At 40.5% G+C, this 23,427-nt stretch overlaps 1 protein-coding gene and 1 long non-coding RNA gene across 2 annotated transcripts in view; one reads left to right on the plus strand and one right to left on the minus strand.

Annotated features, from left to right (window-relative positions):
- Positions 1–23,427, minus strand: part of FRMD3 (FERM domain containing 3) — a 371,558-nt gene that overhangs the window by 341,838 nt on the left and 6,293 nt on the right. The gene's annotated exons all lie outside the window — the stretch shown is intronic.
- The window catches only part of LOC137769965 (uncharacterized), a 30,418-nt gene that overhangs the window by 5,539 nt on the left and 1,452 nt on the right, over positions 1–23,427 (plus strand). The window lies entirely within an intron of this gene.

A 23,427-nucleotide genomic window follows, 5' to 3' on the forward strand; every position in this document is an offset into this window, starting at 1 on the left:
TGACCCTGGGTTAGGTAAAGACTTCTTAGGTATAACACCAAAAGCACAAGCAGCAATGGAAAAAATAGATAAATTAGACATTATCAAAATTAAAAATATGTACTTCAATATATCATAAAAGTGAAAAAACAACCCATAGAATGAGAGGAGATATTTGCAAAATATATATCTGATAAGGAAATTGTATCCAGAATGTAGAAAGGACTCTTACAATTCAATAATAAAAAGACAAACAACCCAATTTTAAATAGGGTAAACATCTGCATAGATCTCCAAAGATATACAACTGGCCAATAAGCACATGAAAAAATGCCCAACATCACTAATCACTAGGGAAATGTAAATCAAAATCACAACTGTATACCATTTCACACCCACTAGGGTGCTTATAATCAAACAGACAGATAATACCAAGTATTGACAAGGATGTAAAGTAATAGGAACCCTCATAAACTGTTAATGGGAATGTAAAATGATACAGCTACTTTGGGAAACAGTTCAGCAGATTAAACACAGAGTTATCAAATGATTAAACACAGATTAATCAAAAGATTAAAAATACAAAATAGGGCTTCCCTGGTGGCACAGTGGTTAAGAATCCGCCTGCCAATGCAGGGGACACAGGTCCGAGCCCTGGTCCGGGAAGATCCCACATGCCGCGGAGTAACTAAGCCCGTGCGCCACAACTGACCCTGCGCTCTAGAGCCCGCGAGCCACAACTACTGAGCCCAGGAGCCGCAACTACTGAAGCCCACGCGCCTAGAGCCTGTGCTCTGCAACAAGAGAAGCCACCGCAATGAGGAGCCCACGCACCGCAACAAAGAGTGGCCCCCGCTCACCGCAACTAGAGGAAGCCCGTGCTCAGCAACGAAGACCCAACGCAGGCAAAAATAAATAAATAAAAAAGACAAATGTCCACACAAAAACTTGCACAAAAATGTTCATAGAAGCATTATTCAAAATGCTTCCTGAAAAGTGGGAACAACCCAAACATGCATCAACTGATTTGTGGGTAAATAAAATATGGTATATTCATACAATGGAATATTATTTGGCAATAAAAACTAACAAAGCCCTGATACATGTTATAACATGTAACATGAATCTTGAAAATATCATGCTAAGTGAAAACAATGACAAAAGACCACATAATTTATGAATATTTTATATGTAATGTCCAGAATGGGTTAAGGGGCAAGGGATTTGAGAAAAAACGGGGAGAACTGCTAATGGGTCCAGGGTTTCATTTGGGGGTGATAAAAAATGTTCTAAACTTGACTTTGATGATGGTCACACAACTCTGCAAATATACTAAAAACCACTGAATTGTACACTTTTAATTGTATGGTATGTGAATCATATCTCAGTAAAGCCATTATACAAATAAAAAGAAGTATCTAAATCAAGTCTTTTTATTGAAATATAGTTGATGTACAATATTATGTTAGTTTTGTGTATACTACATAGTGATTGGATATTTGCATACATTATGAAATGATCACCACAATAAATCTAGTAACCATCTTTAATCAAGTATTGAGATAAGACCCAGATCAGAAAATGTTGAGACTGGAAGCATTCCAGTTTCAGTGAAAAGAGAGCCAATGGATCTTTAAGAAAACTTCTAAAATGATACAAATGAACTTATTTACAAAACAGAAAAAGACTCACAGACATAGAAAACCAATTTACGGTTACCAAAGGGGAAAGGAGAGGAGAAGGATGAATTAGGAGTTTGGGATTAACATATATACACTACGATATATAAAATAACAAGTACCTACTATACAGCACAGGGAACTATACTCAATATCTTGTAATAACCTATAATGGAAAAGAATCTGAAAAAGAATAGGTATATATAACTCAGTATATATATAGCTGAATCCCTTTGCTGTACACCTGAAATTAACACAACATTGTAAATCAACTATACTTCAATAAAAATTTTTTTAAAAAAGAAAACTTCCAATGTTAAATTCAGTTAAAGTGGTATCACAGAGTTTATTTTCTCTTAAACTTGCTTTATTAGGGAACTTAGCACTTGCGGATATTTTAATAAAGAGTGGCCTTTTCATTTTAAAATTTTAGGGTAGGAAAATATGCTACCTCCCCTTACACTGGAACACCCCCAAAATCACCAACTTCCACATATGACAGTGTGCTCTAATTACAATCTCAGATGAGGTACACAGCTCTCCACAGTGACAGCTTATAAGCTTGATTATAGGCTTAATGTGAATTAAGCAGAAGAATGAAATATTGGTGAGATGCTACATTTTAATTTTAATTCCCTGGAATTGGTAGTGTTTGGAAAGGTTCCAAACATTAACTTATAGTATCAGTGAGTCAGTTCTCAAACTTAAGTTGCTTTTGTGACCTAGAGTTGAGGTCAGGTACAATTAGTGAAGGAGCTGAGGAAATTTCTCAGAGACCCAGAAATCAATCTCTAATAGTAAGGAGAAATTGCAGTTGAGGTAGATAAGCCTATAGTCATTTTGCCCACAAAAGTTTTGAACGTGGAATATATCTCACTCATAAGAAAGCACTCTGTTTTGAAAATTGAAATTATTCCAGGAAACATAAAGTCCTTTTCAGGTGATACTTAGATTCCTCACTGGCCATGACTTATTTCCAGAACCAACAGTAATTATTTTTCATCTGAAATAATTCTGTGACTTTCAAATCACCTCTATTTTTGAGAATTCATTTTAGTGAAACTAATCTATTTTTACTGCCTTTTCTGCACATGAACTTGTCCTTGTAAAAATTTACTTTGTTCAGATTATTCTTCTCAAAAAAAAAAAGAGGCTAAATTTCACTTTGGAAAACTTCAACATTAAGAACTTAACCATACATCACCTTACTCACACCTGGTTCCCTTAAACTTGTGTTTAAAACCAGCTGGGTTCCAGCCCTGCCACCAGAGGGAGTAGTAGAGGTCCTTTCTAGCAATACTAGCAGCAATTTTATTTATCTATTTATTTATTTAAGATTCTTTTTTTGATGTGGACCATTTTTAAAGTCTTTATTAAACTTGTTACAATATTGCTTCTGTTTTATGTTTTGGTTTTTTGGCCCAGAGGCATGTGGGATCTTAGCTCGCTGACCAGGGATCAAACCTGAACCCCCTGCACTGGAAAGTGAAGTCTTAACCACTGGACCGCCAGGGAAGTCCCAATACTAGCAGCAATTTTAAAATGCAAAAGCTTTTTGTTCTTTTCCCCAATTTTCCCACAGTACTGGACATGTTTCTATTATATTTTGGCCAGAGGGAAAGTATATTTTTATCATTTCTCTCAACGAATAACTTAAATCGTGTTACCAAATCCACTGAACATGCTGTGGGCTTCCAGCCACTCTTCCAGATTTCCTTTGACTTGAGTTCACAAAGAACTCCAATTTCACTGTTGGTGGGAATGTAAATTTGTGCAACCACTATGGAAAATAGTATGGAGGTTACTCAAAAAATTAAAAATATAACTACCATATGATCCAGCAATTCCACTTCTGGGTATTTATCCAAAGAAAATGAAAACATTAATTCAAAAAGACATATGCACCCCAATGCTTATTGCAGCATTTTTTACAATAGGCAAGATATGGAAGCAACCTAAATGTCCACGAATAGATGAATGGATAAAGAAGATGTGGTGTATATGTACAATGGAATATTATTCAGCCTTTTGGGACAACATGGATGGACTTTGAGGGCTCTGTGCTAAGTGAAATAAGACAGAGAAAAACAGATACATGATTTAACTTTTATGTGGAAGGTGAAAAACAAAACAAATGAACAAACAGAACAGAAACCAGCTCACAGATACAGAGAACAAACTGGTGGTTGCCAGAGAGGGGGAGGATGGGTGAAACAGGCGAAGGGGATCAAGAGGTACAAACTTTCAGTTATGAAATAAATGTCTTGGGGATGTAATGTACAGCACAGAATATAGTCAATAATATTGTAATTACTTTGTATGGGGATAGATGGTAACTAGACTGATTATGGTGACCATTTTGTAATATATAAAAATATCGAATAATTATGTTGTATATCTGAGACTAATATAACATTGTAAGTCAGTTATACCTCAATAAAACAAACAACAACCAACCAACTCCAATTTAAACAAGTTCCCTGCAGTGTGAAACCTGAAAGGCAGGGCACTCGGGGGGCTCAGGCAGAGGCTGTGTACTAGTGCTCATAGAGGCATTTCAATATTTTAGTAACTGGCACAGCCCTATAGTTGGGAACCAGCCAGGTATCAGCCCTTAATATGTGCTTAAAGATAAGTCTGAAAGGAAACACCTTAGACCTTTAGCATCAAATGCCTTGGGAGAGAAGAGAGGGACTTCTAGAGACAATCATTTTATGCTCTACACAAGTCCATAGCACTTAAATTTTTTTACAATGCACATATTCCACTTTGGGTAACTTTTTTACAACCTCAAAAATAGCAAAGATTTGCTGCTCTCCCTGAGCTTCCGGAAGACCGTCTCAGGATCCCAGTAAATTACTAACCTGACATTGTTGTATAAAATATGAGATCCAACACTTTTATTTCTCCAGACCATGGTACTATTAACAAATAAACAAGAAGAAGGAAAGTTTGGGGCCAGCTAGGTTAAGCACCCAATCCCAGTAACTTAAGCAAATAGCAAGGCATTGAAAAACACACTTGAAAATTCTCATCCTGGACCTTTTCCTCCCTTCTCCTCTGACAGGAGGAGGAATAAAGCTGACACAGAACGTCCACAGTCAGGCAATGCTTGGCGTATCCCTTGGTCTCCCTGGCTGGAGACAACAGGGACAGCTGGTCCCCGGACCAGCAGCATCACCTGGAAGCTTGCTAGGAACGCAAATTCTCAGACCCCACACCAGCTGAATCAGAAAGTTTGGGGGTGGGGCCCAGCAGTCTGCATTTTAGCAAGCCCTCCAGGGGAATCTGATGCAGTAAAGTCAGACTCTCTGCCTTAGGGCATCTGCTTTCCCCTTAAGGGATCCATTGCTGGAGGCCACCTGAACAGAGCAAGCCGGCTGTGGGAGGCATGGGACCCTTCACAGGAGGAAATGAGCTTCCTCCTTGAAACCCTGGGGAGAAAGGATGTATTCAGACTGCTGTTTTGCCCGTGTATTCCACAACTTGTATCACAGGGCCTTTGAAGCTTCTCACATTGTTATATACCAAGATGGAAAATACAGATGTTTTCTAACCAGAGAAAAACATGGACAGAGAAGGGCAAATGGAGAGGGAAAGTTGGCTCAGAGATGATTTAAGAAGGGACTTGCCTTTCTGAAGAAACATATCCTACCTACACAGGGCTCATCCACGCCTGAAATTCTACCACCAGATCCCTGCTCCTTGCGCATGACAGCCTCTGAGATCGTCAGCTGACACCTCAGTGGCGATGAGATCAGCTGAGAGCACACGGGAGGCGGTTGAGGGAAGGTGAGAGATGAGATAATGACTGACGTACCCCTTGCACTGTTATTCCTAACCATAACCCGCATGGGGATGAAAGAGTGAACACTAGGAAGGAGGCTAGAAAGCTACGTTTCTTGAAACCAGTGTCTTGGGAGATTTCAAGCGAGTTTCACTTTGCTTTCAAAATTGTGCCATAACTCTTCCAGTTTCCCTCAAAAGGCAACAGAAGGGAGGGACAGTGGTTCTCCCAGGACACAAGCTCAGCACTCGGCCGTTTATTGGCTATGTGACCTCAGGAAATTACTTAACCTTTCCAGTTGTCTGGTCTGTGAAATAGGGCAATAGTAGTACAAGTAAGATCCCTGGCATGTAGTGTTACCTGTTATGATTATATCGAAACGTCGATTACTGAATTAAATTAAATAAGTGAAAACTTCATAGTAAGACACTGAAAGACAAGGGCTTCCTGGGAACAAGAATAAAGCATTTCGATTCACCTTGTGTTTATGTCTGAGGTTTCTTAAACCAGAACCACATTAAAACTCCTGGAAATGTCTACTTTTCATTTGGAGCACGGACGGCACTGTCACTGGCAAGTGAAGAAGGGATGTGAGTGAGTCAGAAACCCACAGGGCAGCCAACGGTCAGACTCATTCTATACAAACTGGAGACCTCTCCCAACCAGGAGGAGCGAGGTGGTTCCTTTAATACAGCAACGTAAGAGCCCAGGAGGGAAGGCCTGAGAGCCAAAAGAACCCAACAAGAGAGGGGGTGTTACCAAACCAGGTGTTCGCCCAACTTGCAGCAAGCCAGATAATGAGACGCGGAGGTTTGCAGCAGAGAAAATGTTTATTCCAAGGCAGCCAAGCAAGGAGACAGGAGAACAAATCTCAAACCCACTTCCCCAAAGGCGAGGGACTCAGGATATTCACGGGATAAAGCTGAGTCATCAGGAGCATGGAGGAAGGTGATTGGAAATAAGAAAAAGGTGAGATAATCATCATTCTGCGCAGGTGCAACTAAGATAAAGCTTCTTCATGGGACATGTACTCAGAAAACGGTGCCTTAGTACATTCGGAGGGTGGAGTTTTGGGCCCTCTGATGTCAAAAGGACACTTGTGCATGCTTGGTTGGTGGGTCAGTGTTCCCAACCAGTCTTAACCAGCTCAAGCTCAAATTGGACACAGCTGACTCCAAGTTACTGAATAACAACTTGGGCAAACACCTTATTGTTTAGGTCACGTGCTGCTTGTAGGACATGCAAGTTCTTGTAAAAACAAAGTGAGCTTGGTCAGTGAAGGCAGATTACGGTTCATTATTTATTAAGCAAGCCATAGTTTAATGAATCTAACTGATGACTACCCTCGGTTTCTTTAAAGAAATACTAAATATAACACAGTAACAAACTGTTATATATACATCCATAAATAAAGATTACAGTTCCCAGGATCCTTTGAAGTTGGGTGTGGCTATATGTCTAAATTTTGGGACAACAAAATGGGATGTAAGCAGAAGTGAGTTTACCCTATTCTTTCTTCTTCCTCTCTGCTGCCTGGAATGTAGACATGATGGCTGGAGCTCTGAGCAGCCATCTTGAACCATGAGGTGACCATGAGCCTGGAAGCCTGTGCTAACATAGGTAGACAAGAGCCTGAATCCTCTACGATTTTGTGAAACTGCCATCCAGTCTTGAACTGCCTACTTCCAGATTTCTTTTATATGAGAGAAAAATTAATTTCCATTTATTTAATCCACTGTTATTTTTGGCTTTTCTAATACATGCAGACAAATATAATCCCAAATGGTACAGAAATTTGACACATTAGTTATCTAAAAAGATTTTTTTAAGTTTGTGAGTGTACAACATAATCAGGGAAACTAGATATTTGATGCTGGTTCCTGAAGAAAGGGATAGTGAGTATCCCAAATGGCAAAAGAGATAAAGAGGGAAATTTCATAATAAAAGAATAATTTCAATAGGAAGATTTTTTTAATCTTAAATGTGTATGCAGTTACTACCATAGCTTCAAACTATATAAAGCAAAAACTGGGGCTTCCCTGGTGGCACAGTGGTTGAGAATCTGCCTGCCAATGCAGGGGACGTGGGTTCGAGCCCTGGTCTGGGAGGATCCCATATGCCGCGGAGCAACTGGGCCCGTGAGCCACAATTACTGAGCCTGCGCGTCTGGAGCCTGTGCTCCGCAACAAGAGAGGCCGCGATAGTGAGAGGCCTGCGCACCGCGATGAAGAGTGGCCCCTGCTTGCCACAACTAGAGAAAGCCCTCGCAGAGAAACGAAGACCCAACACAGCCATAAATAAAATAAATAAATAATTTTTTTAAGAAAACAAAAAACTAACAGACTACTGGAAGAGGTAAACAAATTCACAAATTATTTTAACAATCTCTCTTAGTAACTGATAGAACAAGCAAACAAACAAAAAGGTAGTAATAATGTAGAGGGTCTAAACAATCCAATTCCCTCCTGGGTATATTCAAAGAAATGAGCTCTTATGGGACTTCCCTGGTGGTTCCACATGCCTCAGGGCCAAAAAACCAAAACATAAAACAGAAGCAGTATTGTAACAAATTCAATAAAGACTTTAAAACCGGTCCACATCAAAAAAAAAAAAATCTTAAAAAAATAATTTAAAAAATAATTTTAAAAAAAGAAAGAAATGAGCTCTTATGTCCACCAAAAGACATGTGCAAGAATATTCACAGCAGCTTTATTTATAATAGCCAAAAAACTGGAAACAACCTATATGGTTATAAATAGCAGAATGGATAAATAAATTGTGTTATGCTAATCAACAGATATAGCACAGCAATGAAAAGAAATGGTTGGCCAATACAGTTCATTCATCAATCACATAGATGTGATGTTGAATAAAAGAAATCGGTTACAGAGTATATATTCTAGGATTCTGGGTACATGAAGTTCAAAAGTGGATAAAACTGATGTATAATACAGGTCAGAATGGCATTTAACCCTTGAAGGTTACGAGCTGGAAGCAGAGCAGAAAGAGCCTCCTGTGGTGCTGGAATGTTCCATATCTCTACCTAGGAGGTGATTACATGGATGTATGTATGTGTAAAAATTTATCACATTTATCTGTATACTTTACTATATATATGTTATACCTCAATAAATAAAATAAATTGAAGAGGCATTATTTGGGCGTTTAATGCAGATGAATTATTTCATATCTTCCCAAATATCTAGCATTTTTTCTTGTTATAATTATGTAAAGAAAAAGTAACGTTTTCTCACCAAGCACCATGCATACATCCCCAAACTCCTCCAGTTCATACTTGGGTGCAATAAAAATGTTTAATTTTCTCTATGTACCTTGACATGAATAGGCTCGAAACTTCTGCTGTGGGTAACAAGAAGCTACTTAGGTTGTTTGGGCAGAGCCTGGGAGTAGAAGGACCAGTGATGGAGAGTTCCGGCATTGGACTGGGGAAGGACTTGGCTGACGGAGGTGTGATGTCAATTTTATGTGTCAACTTAACTGGGTCACAGGATGCCCAGATGCCTGCATAAACCTTATTTCTGGGTGTGTCTGTGAGGGGTGTTTCCAGAAGAGCTTAGGTTGTGAATCAGTGGACTCAGTATAGCAGACGGCCCTCCCCAATGTGAGTGGGCATCATCCAACCCGTTGAGGGTCCGAATAGAACAAAAAGGCAAAGGAAGGTTGAATTCTCTCTCTCTGCCTGACTGAATGGGCTGAGATATCAGTCTTCTCCTGCCACTGCCTGATGTGGAGGGGTGTTTAAGAAAGACATGTGTGAAAACTGCTATTAAATTGTCTGTAATGAAGGAATAGAGGGTGTCGTCCTCAATGTCTCTCAGTGTTCCCTACGTAAGGAAAACCTCTCTCAGGCCACAACGACAGGAAGGGCTGTGCTTTTTGAGAAGCTGGTTTGGGTTTATCTTAGGATGAATGATTATTTTCCCCACCTTGTCCTGGCTGCTAAGGAGCTTGCAGCTACGGCAACTAGAGAGGGCTTTGAAATGCACCTGTGCACTCACCTACCCCTAGCTTCACCTTTTCTTTGTTCTGCTTCCTTTTACTCCACTTTCTCAACTGTTTCATTTTGTGTTCTTAAACCTATCTTTGGAAGCTGCCACAACTCCTCCTTTAGGATACAGGTGGGGAATAAATAAATAAGAAAGGAGATGGACAAGTCCACTAAGATGGAGAAAGAGTGCAAAAAAGGCTGAATAGACATTACTCCAAAGACAATGGTCAACAGGCATATAAAAATATGATTAAAATCACTAACCATGCAATAAATGCAAATCAAAACCACAATGAGATTTTGCCTCATACTGATTAGGATAGCAGGAAGGAAGGAAGGGAGGGAGGGAGGGAGGAAGAAAGGAACGGAGAAAGAAGGAGAGAGGAAAAAAACAAGTGTTGGCAAGGATGAGGAGAAAAGGGAACACTTGTACACTGTTGGTGAGATTGTAAGATGGTGCAACTGTTATGGAAAACATTTGGAGGCTCCTCAAAAAGTTAAAAATAGAACTACCATATGATCCAGTAATTTCACTTCTGGGTATATATCCAAAAGAACTGAAAGTTGGATTTTGAAGAGATATTTGCAGACCCATGTTCATAGCAGCACTATTCACAATAGACAAGAGGTAGAAGCAACCCAAATGTCCATCAACAAATGGATAAACAAAATGTGGTACATACATACATTAGAATGCTATGCAGTCCTAAAAAGTAAGTTCTCACACATGCTACAACATGGATGAACCTTGAAGACTTTATGCTAAGTGAAATAAACTTGTCACAAAAGTAGAATACTGTATGATTTCACTTATATGAGGTATGACAGAAAGTAGAATGACGGCTACCAGGGGGAGTGAAAAGTTGTTCTTTAAAGGGTACAGAATTTCAGTTTTGCAAGATGAAAAGTTCTTGAGTATTAGGTACACTTACATTGTAATGTAAGTATACACAACAATGTGTACTTAACGGAGAAAGGGTTAAGATGGTAATTTTATGTTATGTGCAATTTACCACATTTTTTAAAAGTAAAGGCAAAAAAGATAAGCTTGTATCCTTTCACAGTTTTGCTCAGTGTGCTTCCCAATCTCAAACTGAAAGAAGCTGGTGGTTTCATTTGGAATCTGTCACATTCCATTCCTGCCATTCAGGAGAGAGGGGAGGTATTTCCATCCAACCAGTGACGGTAAGAAGAAATTCAATCACCTGGCTTGGATGTCAGCAAACATTCAGCATCTGAACAAAGAAGCCTTTCACTTGTATGATAATTTTTCTTAGGTTTCCTTTTTCCCCCGAGTAAGATTGCCAAAACTTTTAACTGCTTTCCTTGAATACATAATCAGAACCACGTGATTATGAGACAGGATTTTTTTTTTTTCTTTCTGCTTCTCTCTCAACATCTACCCCCTTGTTCTTACATGCTTATGACAATGTATCTCCCACACACAACTAAAGAAGCAAAAATTTTTCAGTGAAGTGCTTTATATTGAAGATCCAAGTTATTTAACATACTGTGTGACTAAAGCAGGCTAATGGTATAAGCAGAGAAGAATATAGGTTAGTGAGTCAACACTTTTCTAGTTCATCTGAGGCCAAGCAGTCTTTTCAGATGATTCATGGTTCATTCACTTTTATTCAGTCTTGGTTGCTTTACTTTTTTTTTCACTCCAACCTGAAGGCCACACTCATGGGTGGTTCCCATTCCATGCTGTGTTGAAGTTTTGTATGAGGTTAAAACATGATAAGTTTGGTTCAGGTATCTGGTTTTAATGTCATATGATAAAAGCCAGAGATAAACCAAGAAACAAAACGAAGTAAGAATGTATAAAATAAAGTGATTGTTCTGTGAATTTAAAAAGTGAAAAACTGTTCACTCCACCTGATACATCACCCCACACTCAAGTATAAGAGCTGAGTTAAATTTAGATGGTAATCATACTTGCTCTGTAACCTTGGAAAAATCTTCAACTTTCATCTAATTTTTTCCACCCATAAATGATCATTAATATGCTGTACTTCAGGGACTTCCCTGGTGGTCCAGTGGTTTAGACTCTGCACTCCCAATGCAGGGGGCCCGTGTTCCATCCCTGGTCAGAGAACAAGATTCCACATGCTGCAACTAAAGGAGCCCATATGCCTCAACTAAAAGATCCCACATGCCGCAACTAAGACCTGGCACAGCTAAATAAATAAATAAATATTTTAAAAATTATTACGTACTTCTGACTCAAGAAATGTTGATTCCAATGAGGAACAGAAATGCTATGGGATATGCTCAGAATTTCATACAGAGGCAGAGAAAAACAAGCTGACAGAATGCACTTGAGGGAGGTCAAGGTGAGAAAGGTGCTTTCTGCTTGCAACTTTCTCAGTCCAGCTTATCCAACAAACCAGCTCCACTAGGAGTCATGCTTTACTTGAAATCCAAGCCAATCCCTGCCAATGAGGTACCAGAGGTAAGTTTCCTCTTCCCTCTCTCCCATCCCCCCTTCCTTTCTTCATTCCTCCCTTCTTCCCTCCCAGTCCTTCCTTCAGCAGGTGTATTTTGAGCACCTGCTATACACCAGGCACAGCACGAGATGCTAAGGATACAGACATGGCTCCCACAGTCATGGAGACAAGAGTAGCGTGAAGACGGACCTTTAAAAAAGTAAATGTGGAAACGAAATTACAAACCTTATATGCTTTAACTCACCTTGGTTAGAAAAGGTAATCAGAACAGAAGCTAATGGCCTCAGTCACCTCAGTTAGCAGTTAACAAACAACTCTTAAAACAGCAGTTCTTAAAGTGAGGTCCAAAGAACCTTGGGATCCCCTGGGAGCTTGACGGATTCCCAAGACTTAAAGTCTTTTCTGACGAGATCGATGGTGATATTACAAAGATGATTTTTTAAACATATTGTATAATGAAGTGTGTCAACATATGGGTGATTTGCACCTGTCAATCTATTTTCCAAGTGACCAGTACATGATGTTACAAAATCACTGCATGGGTAAAAGATCCATTCAAAGTGCAAGACTGATCACGGGATTTTAATGTAACAGAGAACAAAAAGTTCATTCATATGGATTCAGATTCCACGTTGCAACTAGACTTTAAGAAGCTACCACTTATCAAGTTTTGATATAATATCAAAGAAGAATATGGATACGTTTCTTAAGAGACTTTTAAAATGCCCCACCCACCATTTCCAACACATGTCCATATGAGGCCAGAATTTCTCTTTTGTTTTTTTTTAAAGATTTAATTTTATTTTTATTTTTTGGCTGCATTGGATCTTCGTTGCTGCGTGCTGGCTTTCTTTAGTGGTGGCGAGCAGGGGGCTACTCTCCCTTGTGCTGCACGGGTTTCTCATTGCAGTTGCTTCTCTCGTTGCAGAGCACGGGCTCTAGGCGCACGGGCTTCAGTAGTTGTGGCACATGGGCTTCAGTATTTGTGGCTCACGGGCTTAGTTGCTCCGCGGCATGTGGGATCTTCCTGGACAAGGGCTCGAACCCATGTCCCCTGAATTAGCAGGCGGATTCTTACCCACTGCGCCACCAGGGAAGCCCCTCTTTTTTTTTTTTAACTTCTATTTGCATTTATTTTTTGCGGCATTTATTCCCGGGCCATAAGTTTTTGTTTCCTCAGTTTCTTCTGGGATATCTTTTTCTTCTGTGCAACCTCCTCTTCTAGTTTAGGAACAATCTGCTCTTCTTCAGCAAGGATCATCTCAGTGTGGCAGGGAGAACTCATGTATGGGTTGCATCTTAGGGGCTTTGTTCACCTGGATGTGCTCAATGACCAGACAGTCTACATCTAAGCCCCTAAGTTCAGCATTACTCTCTGCATTTTTGAGCATGTGCAATAAAAATGCAGCACTCTTTTTGGGCCACCTGCATCCAGCCCCACTGTTTGGCCTGGGCACACCTACCAAGTCCACCACTGAAACAACGGAATGGCACACATTGCTCTGTAAAGTGACATCCTTCAGGTACTTCATGGATTTTCAGATATGCATACCCTTAATAGCCTGGGCAGTTTCATGAGTGTTCTCAAAGTGAACCTCTTGATTTGCATGATTTTGTGGGGTTTTCTGGGTCAAGTGAATAGCGACTCATTTTCAGAAGTAACTTCAGGCTGCTTGTAGTTTCTTATTAGAACCCAGAGGGGAAAAAGCAATCCTCCTCTGTCAGGCAGTCAACTGACTGTGGTGGTAAGCCATTCATTTATTCAACTGTATTTGCACAGTACCCACCATGTGCCAGGCACTGTGCTAATGATGGGAATACAATTGTAAGGAAAATGGTTATGATCAAGACTTTCATGGAGCTGACAATCAAGAAGGGGACAGCTGTTAAACAAAGACAAAATAAATGTCAGGCAGAGTGAAGACGGCAAAGTGGGAGGACACGGAGTTCGTATTTCCCCACAACTAGGGCACATACCAGATGCTGGTGGGAGACCTCAATGCCCAAGGAGACAGGAGGAACCCCCAAGTGACCGGGTAGGACATGGGGGGGAGTGAGGGAGGAGAAGTGGAGGCCAGACGGGACTGGCACCCCTGAGGGGTGGCTGGGAGAGGGGAGGAGTTCCCACAACTGGAGGGACCCTAGGGGGCTCGGACGATCAGCAGGGAGTGCAGCTAGCATCTCCCCTGCCCAATCGGGCCCCAGGAAGCCTGCTGGGCTCCCGGGCCAGGTCCTCTGCCCTCCGAGGCCCCCTCCAGCTGCATTGGTCCCAGGGGCGTAGGAGGGAGGGAGGAAGGGGGAAGAGGAGGAGAGGCAGACAGGGCGTGGGGGGGGGGACCTTCCAGAACCAGAGGATCAGAGGAAGCGCAGCGGGTGTTTCCCCCACTCACTTGGGCCCCAGGAAGCCGGCTGGGCTACCAGGCTAGGTCCTCTGCCCTCCAAGGGCCCCTCTGGTCACGTTGGTCCTAGGGGCATAGAAGGGAGGGGCGGAGGAAGAGGAGGGGCCAACAGGGAGGGACCCTCCAGGAATGGAGGATGGGGGGCCACACCTAGCATTTCCCCCACCCACTCGGGCCCAGGGGCCTGCTGGGGTCCCAGAACTGGTCCTCCACTCTCTGAGGCCAGAGGCACTCCTGGGCCCCTCCGGCTGCCTCTGAGCCTAAGCCCTGCCCCACAACCGCCCAGGGCCTTTTCCACCCCTGTGGATCCTATGCATAGGCCCTGCCCCTGCCTAAACCCCACCCCTGCCTAAGCCCTGCCCTTTTCTGGCTTTTTGTTTTCCTCTTTTTTAATATTGTGGTTCTGTTTTAACTTCCAGGTGCTGTTTCATCTATATTTTTATTTTTTTAACATATCTGTTAGTTTTCTAATTTTATTTTACTTTTTGCTTTGTTATTGTTCTGCTCCTTTTTTTCCTTTTCTTTTTTTTTTTTCTTGCTGCCCCACTCAGCTGTGGGATCTTGGTTCATGAGCGGGGGTCAGGCCTGAGCTCCTGTGGCGGGAGCTCCAAGTCCAAACCACTGGACTAACAGAGAACCTCACACTCCAGGGAATATTCATCAGAGTGAGGTCTCCCAGAGGTCCTCATCTCGGCACCAAGACCTGGCTCTACCCAACAGCCTACAAACTCCAGTGCTGGAAGCCTCAGGCCAAACAACCAGTAAGACAGGAACAAAATCCCACGCATCAAAAAAAAAAAAAAAACAGGAGATGACAAAAAAATATGTCACAGATGAAGGAGCAAGGTAAAAACCTACAAGAACAAATAAATGAAGAGGAAATAGGCAACCTACCTGAAAAAGAATTCAGAGTAATGATAGTAAAGATGATCCATAATCTCGGAAACAGAATGGTGGCACAGATCAAGACAACACAAGAAACGTTTAAGAAAAATCTAGAAGAACTAAACAACAAACAGAGATGAACAACACAATAACTGAAATGAAAAATACACTAGAAGGAATAAACAACAGAATAACAGAGGCAGAAGAACGAATAAGTGAGCTGGAAGACAGAATGGTGGAAATAACTGCCAAGGAGCAGAATAAAGAAAAAGGAATGAAAAGAATTGAAGACAATCTCAGAGATATCTGGGACAACACCAAGTGCACCAACATTCGAATTATAGGGGTCCTGGAAGAACAGAAAAAGAAAGGGTCTGAGAAAATATTCGAAGAGACTATAGTCAAAAACTTCCCTAACATGGGAAAGGAAATAGCCACCAAATTCCAGGAAGCACAGGGAGTCTCATACAGGATTAACCCTAGGAGAAACACACCAAGACACATATTAATCAAACTAATGAAAATTAAATTCAAAGGAAAAATACTAAAAGCAGCAAGGGAAAAGCAAAAAATAACATACAAGGGAATCCCCATAAGGTTATCGGCTGATTTTTCAGCAGAAACTCTGCAGGCCAGAAGGGAGTGGCAGTATATACTTAAAGGGCTGAAAGAGAAAAACCTACAAACAAGATTACTCTACCCAGCAAGGATCTCATTCAGATTCCATGGAGAAATCAAAAGCTTCACAGACAAGCAAAAGCTAAGAGAATTCAGCACCACCAAACCAGCTTTACAACAAATGCTAAAGGAACTTCTCAAGGCAGGAAACACAAAAGAAGAAAAAGACCCACAAAAGCAAACCCAAAACAATTAAGAAAATGGTAATAGGAACATACATATCAATAACTACCTTAAATGTAAATGGATTAACTGCTCCAACCAAAAGACACAGGCTGGCTGAATGGATACAAAACCAACACCCATATATAAGCTGTCTGCAAGAGACCCACTTCAGACCTAGGGACACATACAGACTGAAAGTGAAGGCATGGAAAAAGATATTCCATGTAACTGGAAATCAAAAGAAAGCTGGAGTAGCCATACTCGTATCAGATAAGATAGACTTTAAAATAAAGACTGTTACAAGAGACAAGGAAGGACACTACATAATGATCAAGGGATCAATCCAAGAAGAAGATATAACAATTATAAACATTTATGCACTCAACATAGGAGCACCTCAATACATAAGGCAAATGCTAACAGCCATAAAAGGGGAAACTGACAGTAACACAATAATAGTGGGGGACTTTAACACCCACTTACACCAATGGACAGATCATCCAAACAGAAAAGAAAGAAAGAAATACAAGCTTTAAATGACACAATAGACCAAACAGATTTAATTGACGTTTATAGGACATTCTACCCTAAAGTGGCAGAATACACTTTCCTCTCAAGTGCACGCGGAACATTCTCCAGGATACATCACATCTTGGGTCACAAATCAAGCCTTGGAAAATTTAAGAACACTGAAATTGTATCAAGTATCTTTTCTGACCACAATGCTATGAGATTACAAATCAATTACAGGAAAAAAACTGTAAAAAACACAAATACATGGAGGCTACACAGTGCACTACTAAATAACCAAGAGATCACTGAAGAAATCAAAGAGGAAATTTAGTAATACATAGAAACAAATGACAACGAAAACACAATGACCCAAAACATATGGGACACAGCAAAAGCAGTTCTAAGAGGGAAGTTTATAGCAATTCAAACTCACCTCAAGAAACAAGAAAAATCTCAAATAAACAATTTAACCTTACATCTAAAGCAACTAGGGAAAGAAGAACAAAGAAAACCCAGTCAGTAGAAGGAAAGAAATCATAAAGATCAGAGCAGAAATAAATGAAATAGAAACGAAGAAAACAATAGCAAAGATCAATAAAACTAAAAGTTGGTTCCTTGAAAAGATAAACAAAATTGATACACCTTTAGCCAGACTCATCAAGAAAAAAAGGGAGAGGACGCAAATCAATAAAATTAGAAATGAAAAAGGAGAAATCAGAACTGACACCACAGAAATACAAAAGATTATAAGAGACTACTACAAACAACTATATGCCAATAAAATGGACAACCTCAAAGAAATGGACAGATTCTTGGAAAGGTATAACCTTCCAAGACTGAAACAGGAAGAATTAGAAAATATAAACAGACCTATCACAAGTAATGAAATTGAAACTGTAATTATAAATCTTCCAACAAATAGAAGTCCAGGACCAGATGGCTTCACAGGTGAATTCTATCAAACATTTAGAGAAGAGCTAACACCTATCCTTCTCAAACTCTTCCAAAAAATTGCAGAGGGAGGAACACTCCGAAGTTCGTTCTACGAGGCCACTATCACCCTGATACCAAAACCAGACAAGGATATCACAAAAAAGGAAAACTGCAGACAAATATTACTTATGAACATAGATGCAAAAATTCTCAACAAAATACTAGCAAACAGAATCCACCAACACATTAAAAGGATTATACACCATGATCAAGTGGGATTTATCCCAGGAATGCAAGAATTCTTCAATATACACAAATCAATCAATGTGATACACCATATTAACAAATTAAGGAATAAAAACCATATGATCATCTCAATTGATGCAGAAAAAGCTTTTGACAAAATTCAACACCCATTTATGATAAAAAATCTCCAGAAAGTGGGCACAGAGGGAACCTATCTCAACATAATAAAGGCCATACACGACAAACCCACAGCAAACATCATTCTCAATGGTGAAAAACTGAAAGCATTTCCTCTAAGATCAGGAACAAGACAATGATGTCCACTCTCGCCACTATTATTCGACATAGTTTTGGAAGTCTTAGCCACGATAATTGGAAAAGAAAAAGAAATAAAAGGAATACAAATTGGAAAAGAAGAAGTAAATCTGTCGCTGTTTGCAGATGACATGATACTATACATAGAAAATCCTAAAGATGCCTCCAGAAAACTACTAGAACTAATCAATGAATTTGGTAAGGTTGCTGGATTCAAAATTAATGCACAGAAATCTCTTGCATTCCTGTACTCTAACAATGAAAAATCAAAAAGAGAAATTAAGGAAACAATCCCATTCACCATTGCAACAAAAAGAACAAAATACCTAGGAATAAACCTACCTAAGGATGCAAAAGACCTGTATTCAGAAAACTATAAAACACTGATGAAAGAAATCAAAGATGACATAAACAGATGGAGAAATACACCATGTTCTTGGATTGGAAGAATCAATATTGTGAAAATGACTATATTACCCAAAGCAATCAACAGATTCAATGCAATCTATTAAATTACCAATGGCATTCTTCACAGAATTAAAACAAAAAATTTTACAATTTGTATAGAAACACAAAAGACCTCAAATAGCCAAAGCAATCTTGAGAAAGCAAAACAGAGCTGGAGGAATCAGGCGCCCCCAACTTCAAACTATACTACAAAGCTACAGCAATCAAGAAAGTATGGTACTGGCACCAAAAAAGGAATATAGATCAACAGTACAGGATAGAAAGCCCAGAGATAAACCTACGCACATATGGTCACCTAATTTATGACAAAGAAAGCAAGACTATACAATGGAGAAAAGACAGCCTCTTCAATAAGTGGTGCTGGGAAAACTGGACAGCTACATGTAAAAGAATGAAATTAGAACACTACCTAACACCATACACAAAAATAAACTCAAAATGGATTAAAGACCTAAATGTAAGACAGACACTGTAAAACTCTTAGAGGAAAACATATGCAGAACGCTCTTTGACATAAATCACAACAACATCTTTTTTGACCCACCTCCTAGAGTAATGAAAATAAAAACAAAAATAAACAAATGGAACCTAATGAAACTTCAAAGCTTTTGCACAGCAAAGGAAACTATAAATAAGACGAAAAGACAACCCTCAGAATGGGAGAAAATATTTGCAAACAAAGCAATGGACAAAGGATTAATCTCCAAAATATAAAAACAGCTCATGGAGCTCAATATCAAAAAAACAAACAATCCAATTAAAAAGTGGGCAGGAGACCTAAATAGACATTTCACCAAAGAAGACATACAGATGGCAAAGAGGCACATGAAAAGATGCTCAACATCACTAATTATTAGAGAAATGTAAATCAAAACTACAATGAGGTATCACCTCACACTGGTCAGAATGGACATCATCAAAAAATCTACAAACAGTAAATGCTGGAGAGGGTGTGGAGAAAAGGGAACCCTTTTGCACTGTCGGTGGGAATGTAAATTGATACAGCCACTATGGAGAACAGTATGGAGGTTCCTTAAAAAACTAAAACTAGAACTACCATATGACCCAGCAATCCCACTACTGGGCATATACCCTGAGAAAACCATAATTCAAAAGGACACATGTACCCCAATGTTCATTGCAGCACTATTTACAATAGCCAGGACATGGAAGCAACCTAAATGTCCAAGACAGATGAATGGATAAAGAGATGTGGTACATATATACAATGGAATATTACTCAGCCATAAAAAGTTAGAATTTGGGTCATTTGTAGAGATGTGGTTGGACATAGAGACTGTCATACAAAGTGAAGTAAGTCAGAAAGAGAAAAACAAATATCGTATATTAATGCATATATGTGAAATCTAGAAAAATGGTACAGATGAACCTATTTGCAGGGCAGGAATAGAGATGTAGATGTAGAGAACGGACATGTGGATGGGGGGCGGGGGGGGGGGGAAGGAGAGGGTGGGACAAATTGGGGGATAAGGATAGACATATGTACACTACCATGCATAAAATAGATAGCTAATGGGAACAATCTATAAAGCACAGGAAGCTCAGCTCGGTGCTCTGTGACAACCTAGATGGGTGGGATGGGGGGAGGGGTGGGAGGGAGGTCCAAGAGGGAGGGGATATAGTTATACATATAGCTGATTCACTTCATTGTACAGCAGAAACTAACACAACATTGTAAAGCAATTATACTCCAATAAAAAAAAGACAAAATAAATGTCTAAGCATAAATTGTGATGAGTGCTATGAAGGAAGAGAGTGGATTCTACGATTGAGAGAGATGAAGCCAGAGGCAGTCAGAGAAATCTTCCACTATGAAGTGGAAGTGAAGGAAGCCCATGTGAGCTGGGATCTGAGGAGTATGTGGGAGTTAAGAGGAGTTGGAGGGAGGGGTGCAATGGGAATGTTCCAGTCAGAAGGAGCAGCAAGTGCAAAGGCCCAGGAGGGGATGCACTTGACCAGATACAGGGGTTTAACTAAGGCCAGTACATGGTGACAAAAAAGGAGAGTAGCCCAGGATGAGGCCAGAGAGTTCAGAAGGGCCAGGTGACACAGGATGCTGTAGGTAATGTAAAGGAGCTTGGATTTCATTCTAAGTGTGATGATTCCCCCAGTGAAGGGCCATGAGCACAAAAGGGATGGTCTAATTCAGAAAGACCCTCTGGCTACCAGGTATCCAATGGATTTGAGGGTGGGGAGGTGCAGGGTGCCTCAGGAGTGGAAGCTGGATGAGCAATAGGAGACACTTGCAGCAAATCGGTGAGAGACCAGGCAGCTTGGACGAGAGGGCTGATGTGGAGATGGGCAAGGTCAGGACACCGGGGAGCTGTGTCTCTGTCTGTATACAAAAGCATGGCACTGGAGGACTGGTGGAAAGAGAAAAGAACATGACCCAACACAGAGTGCTGGGGAGCCCCAACATTTACAAACAAGGGTCAGGCTGTCATAGGTGGAGTTGGTAATAACAACCATGATCTCCAACAATTACGGAGCTCTTGCCATGTGCCAAACTCTTCTGCCCATTTTTTAATCAGATTGTTGCGTTTCGTTTTGTTTTGTTTTTGAGTTGTATGCTTTCTTCATATATTTTGGGTATTAGCCCCTTATCCAGTATATGGTTTGCAAATATTTTCTCCCATTCCATAGGTTGCCATTTCATTTTGTTGATTGTTTCTTTTGCTGTGCAGAAGCATTTTAGTTTGATGCAGTCTCACTTGTTGATTTTTGCTTTTGTTGCTTTTTGGAGTCCTGATTTCTTAACCAAATCCCAGATCCTGGCTAACAGCCAGTTATTCTTGAGATCCCCCTGAGAAATCACCAACATGAGCAAGAATTCGGACTGAGGCCATTCTGTATGCATGACTTATTGAAATGCAATGCCATGTAAGTAATGAATGGCAGACTGCAGAAACACACCTCTCCTGAAGAGCTATACACAGTCATTACCTCTAACTTTGGCTCTCTGTGTTCAATGTAAAATGTTTATTAACATTATAATCTTGCACTTGTATAAATATTTCTCACTTTGAATTCATTTAACACTATTCTTGAAAAATAATAAGGTATATACTGTAAAAACAAGTTGGCTTAGAATTTTCCATCTCAAATGTGTAATAGGACACTATCCAAACCAAGGTGCTAATATAAATCATGTTGGATCACGTGATGTTATGGTTAAAACTGAAAGGATTCTGGATGTTGGACTCAGGTAAACATTTTTTCAAGTTCCTGCTTCACCATTTATTAACTAGTTCTTTAAACTTGCTGTGTCATTTTCTCATCTGATAAATCACAATCTCACAAGGTCATTATGAAAAGTAAAGGAGACAGTGTATAAAAGTGCTGTGCCCTGCATCTGACCACTGGGAGCCTCTTCCTCTCCCACTCCTCAGGTAGTCAGATTTCAGGGGTCAGGCCAATAGCCAGCTCCCCAGCACTGTGTCATACAAGTGAAATACTGGCTGAGCCTCAAGAGGGGTCTTAGGAATCACCTACTTTACCACTCTACTCTCCTTGATTTAACAGATGAGAAAAACTGAGGCCAAGAGAAGTGATTCCATTTTTTATTCTATTTAGTCAATATGTTTATTTATTCAAATATTTATTGAGCACCTCCCATGAAAAGCACTGTGTAAGGTCATTGACATTTGAGCATCCACTGTGAACTCAACAGTGTGCTAGGTGCCATGAGCATGAGACCTATAAAAGGTGAAATATGTTTACAGACACACCTTCTCAAGACACCAATGCTTGAGGAGGAGTGGGGAAGAGGTGCAGGAGGACAGACAAAGGCTATGGAAATGGTTATGAATGATCCCTTGAAGTGAAAGAAACAAATTAATAATCAACACATAAAGCAAAAATTATTACAATCCATGATAAATCCATCCATATTGAATCCATCATGATCAATCCCAAACCACCCCATAGTTAATCAGTACACCCCATCTTGCACAGAACAGGACCACACCAAAAACTCTGCCCCAGAGTACTCCCCAGATGTGATTCTACTCCCCAAAGGGAAGGTAAACATTCATGGCAAAATCAGCTGCTTTCCAGAAACCCTGTGTGGAGTAGAAACCCTCTTGAGGTGCTTTCCACATCTGTAATTAGGAGAAACTGTTATTCTTTTCCTGCCCATTCTCAGTGAACAGACTACTTCCGGACCCTGATGAAGTCAATTCAAACAGCAGACAGGTGGCCATGACAGTGCAGAGGGAAAATCAATGCGATCTGTGTGAGTGTGTGTGCATGTAGTGTACCTGGGAACTCACTGGCACAGAGGCCAGAGTGCAAAAGGGCAGAATATTCATTATCGAATGTTACAGTAATGTTTTGTAACAAACAACCACAAAACATCAGCAGCATACAACATTCAGCGTTTATTTCTCACATGGCTGGAGGTGGCCCTGCCAATCTCAGCTAAGCCCTCCCATGTGTTTGCAGGTTGATCGGCACTTCGCTGGTCCAGACTAAGCTCAGCTGGGTGGCTTGGCTCTAAGCAGCAGGTCCAGCCAGGTGTGGCTCTTCAGAGTGGGTTGGGCTCAGGCCAGTTCTATGTGTGTCAAGTCTGGAGCTCTGATTCAGAGGACAACAGCTACTGAGGGCAAACTCTTCTCAAGGTGATGACAGAAGCACAAGAGGACAAACAGAAAAATATGATGCTTCTTAAGGCCTAGGCTCAAAATATGCACATCGTCCCTTCTGCCCACATTCCATCAGCCAGTCAATCAGATGGCCAAGCTCAGAGTCAAGAAGCAGAAAACTACACTCAGCTCTAGGGGGAGGAGCTGCCAAGTCACATGGCAAAGGCAATGGGTGTGGGTATAGCATGGGAAGAACAGGGCTAATAAGTCAATATATACCTCAGACAGGTAGAAAGAATAAGTAGCTAAACCAAAAC

Source organism: Eschrichtius robustus, chromosome 10, assembly GCF_028021215.1.
Source record: "Eschrichtius robustus isolate mEscRob2 chromosome 10, mEscRob2.pri, whole genome shotgun sequence".
Lineage (NCBI taxonomy): Eukaryota > Metazoa > Chordata > Mammalia > Artiodactyla > Eschrichtiidae > Eschrichtius > Eschrichtius robustus.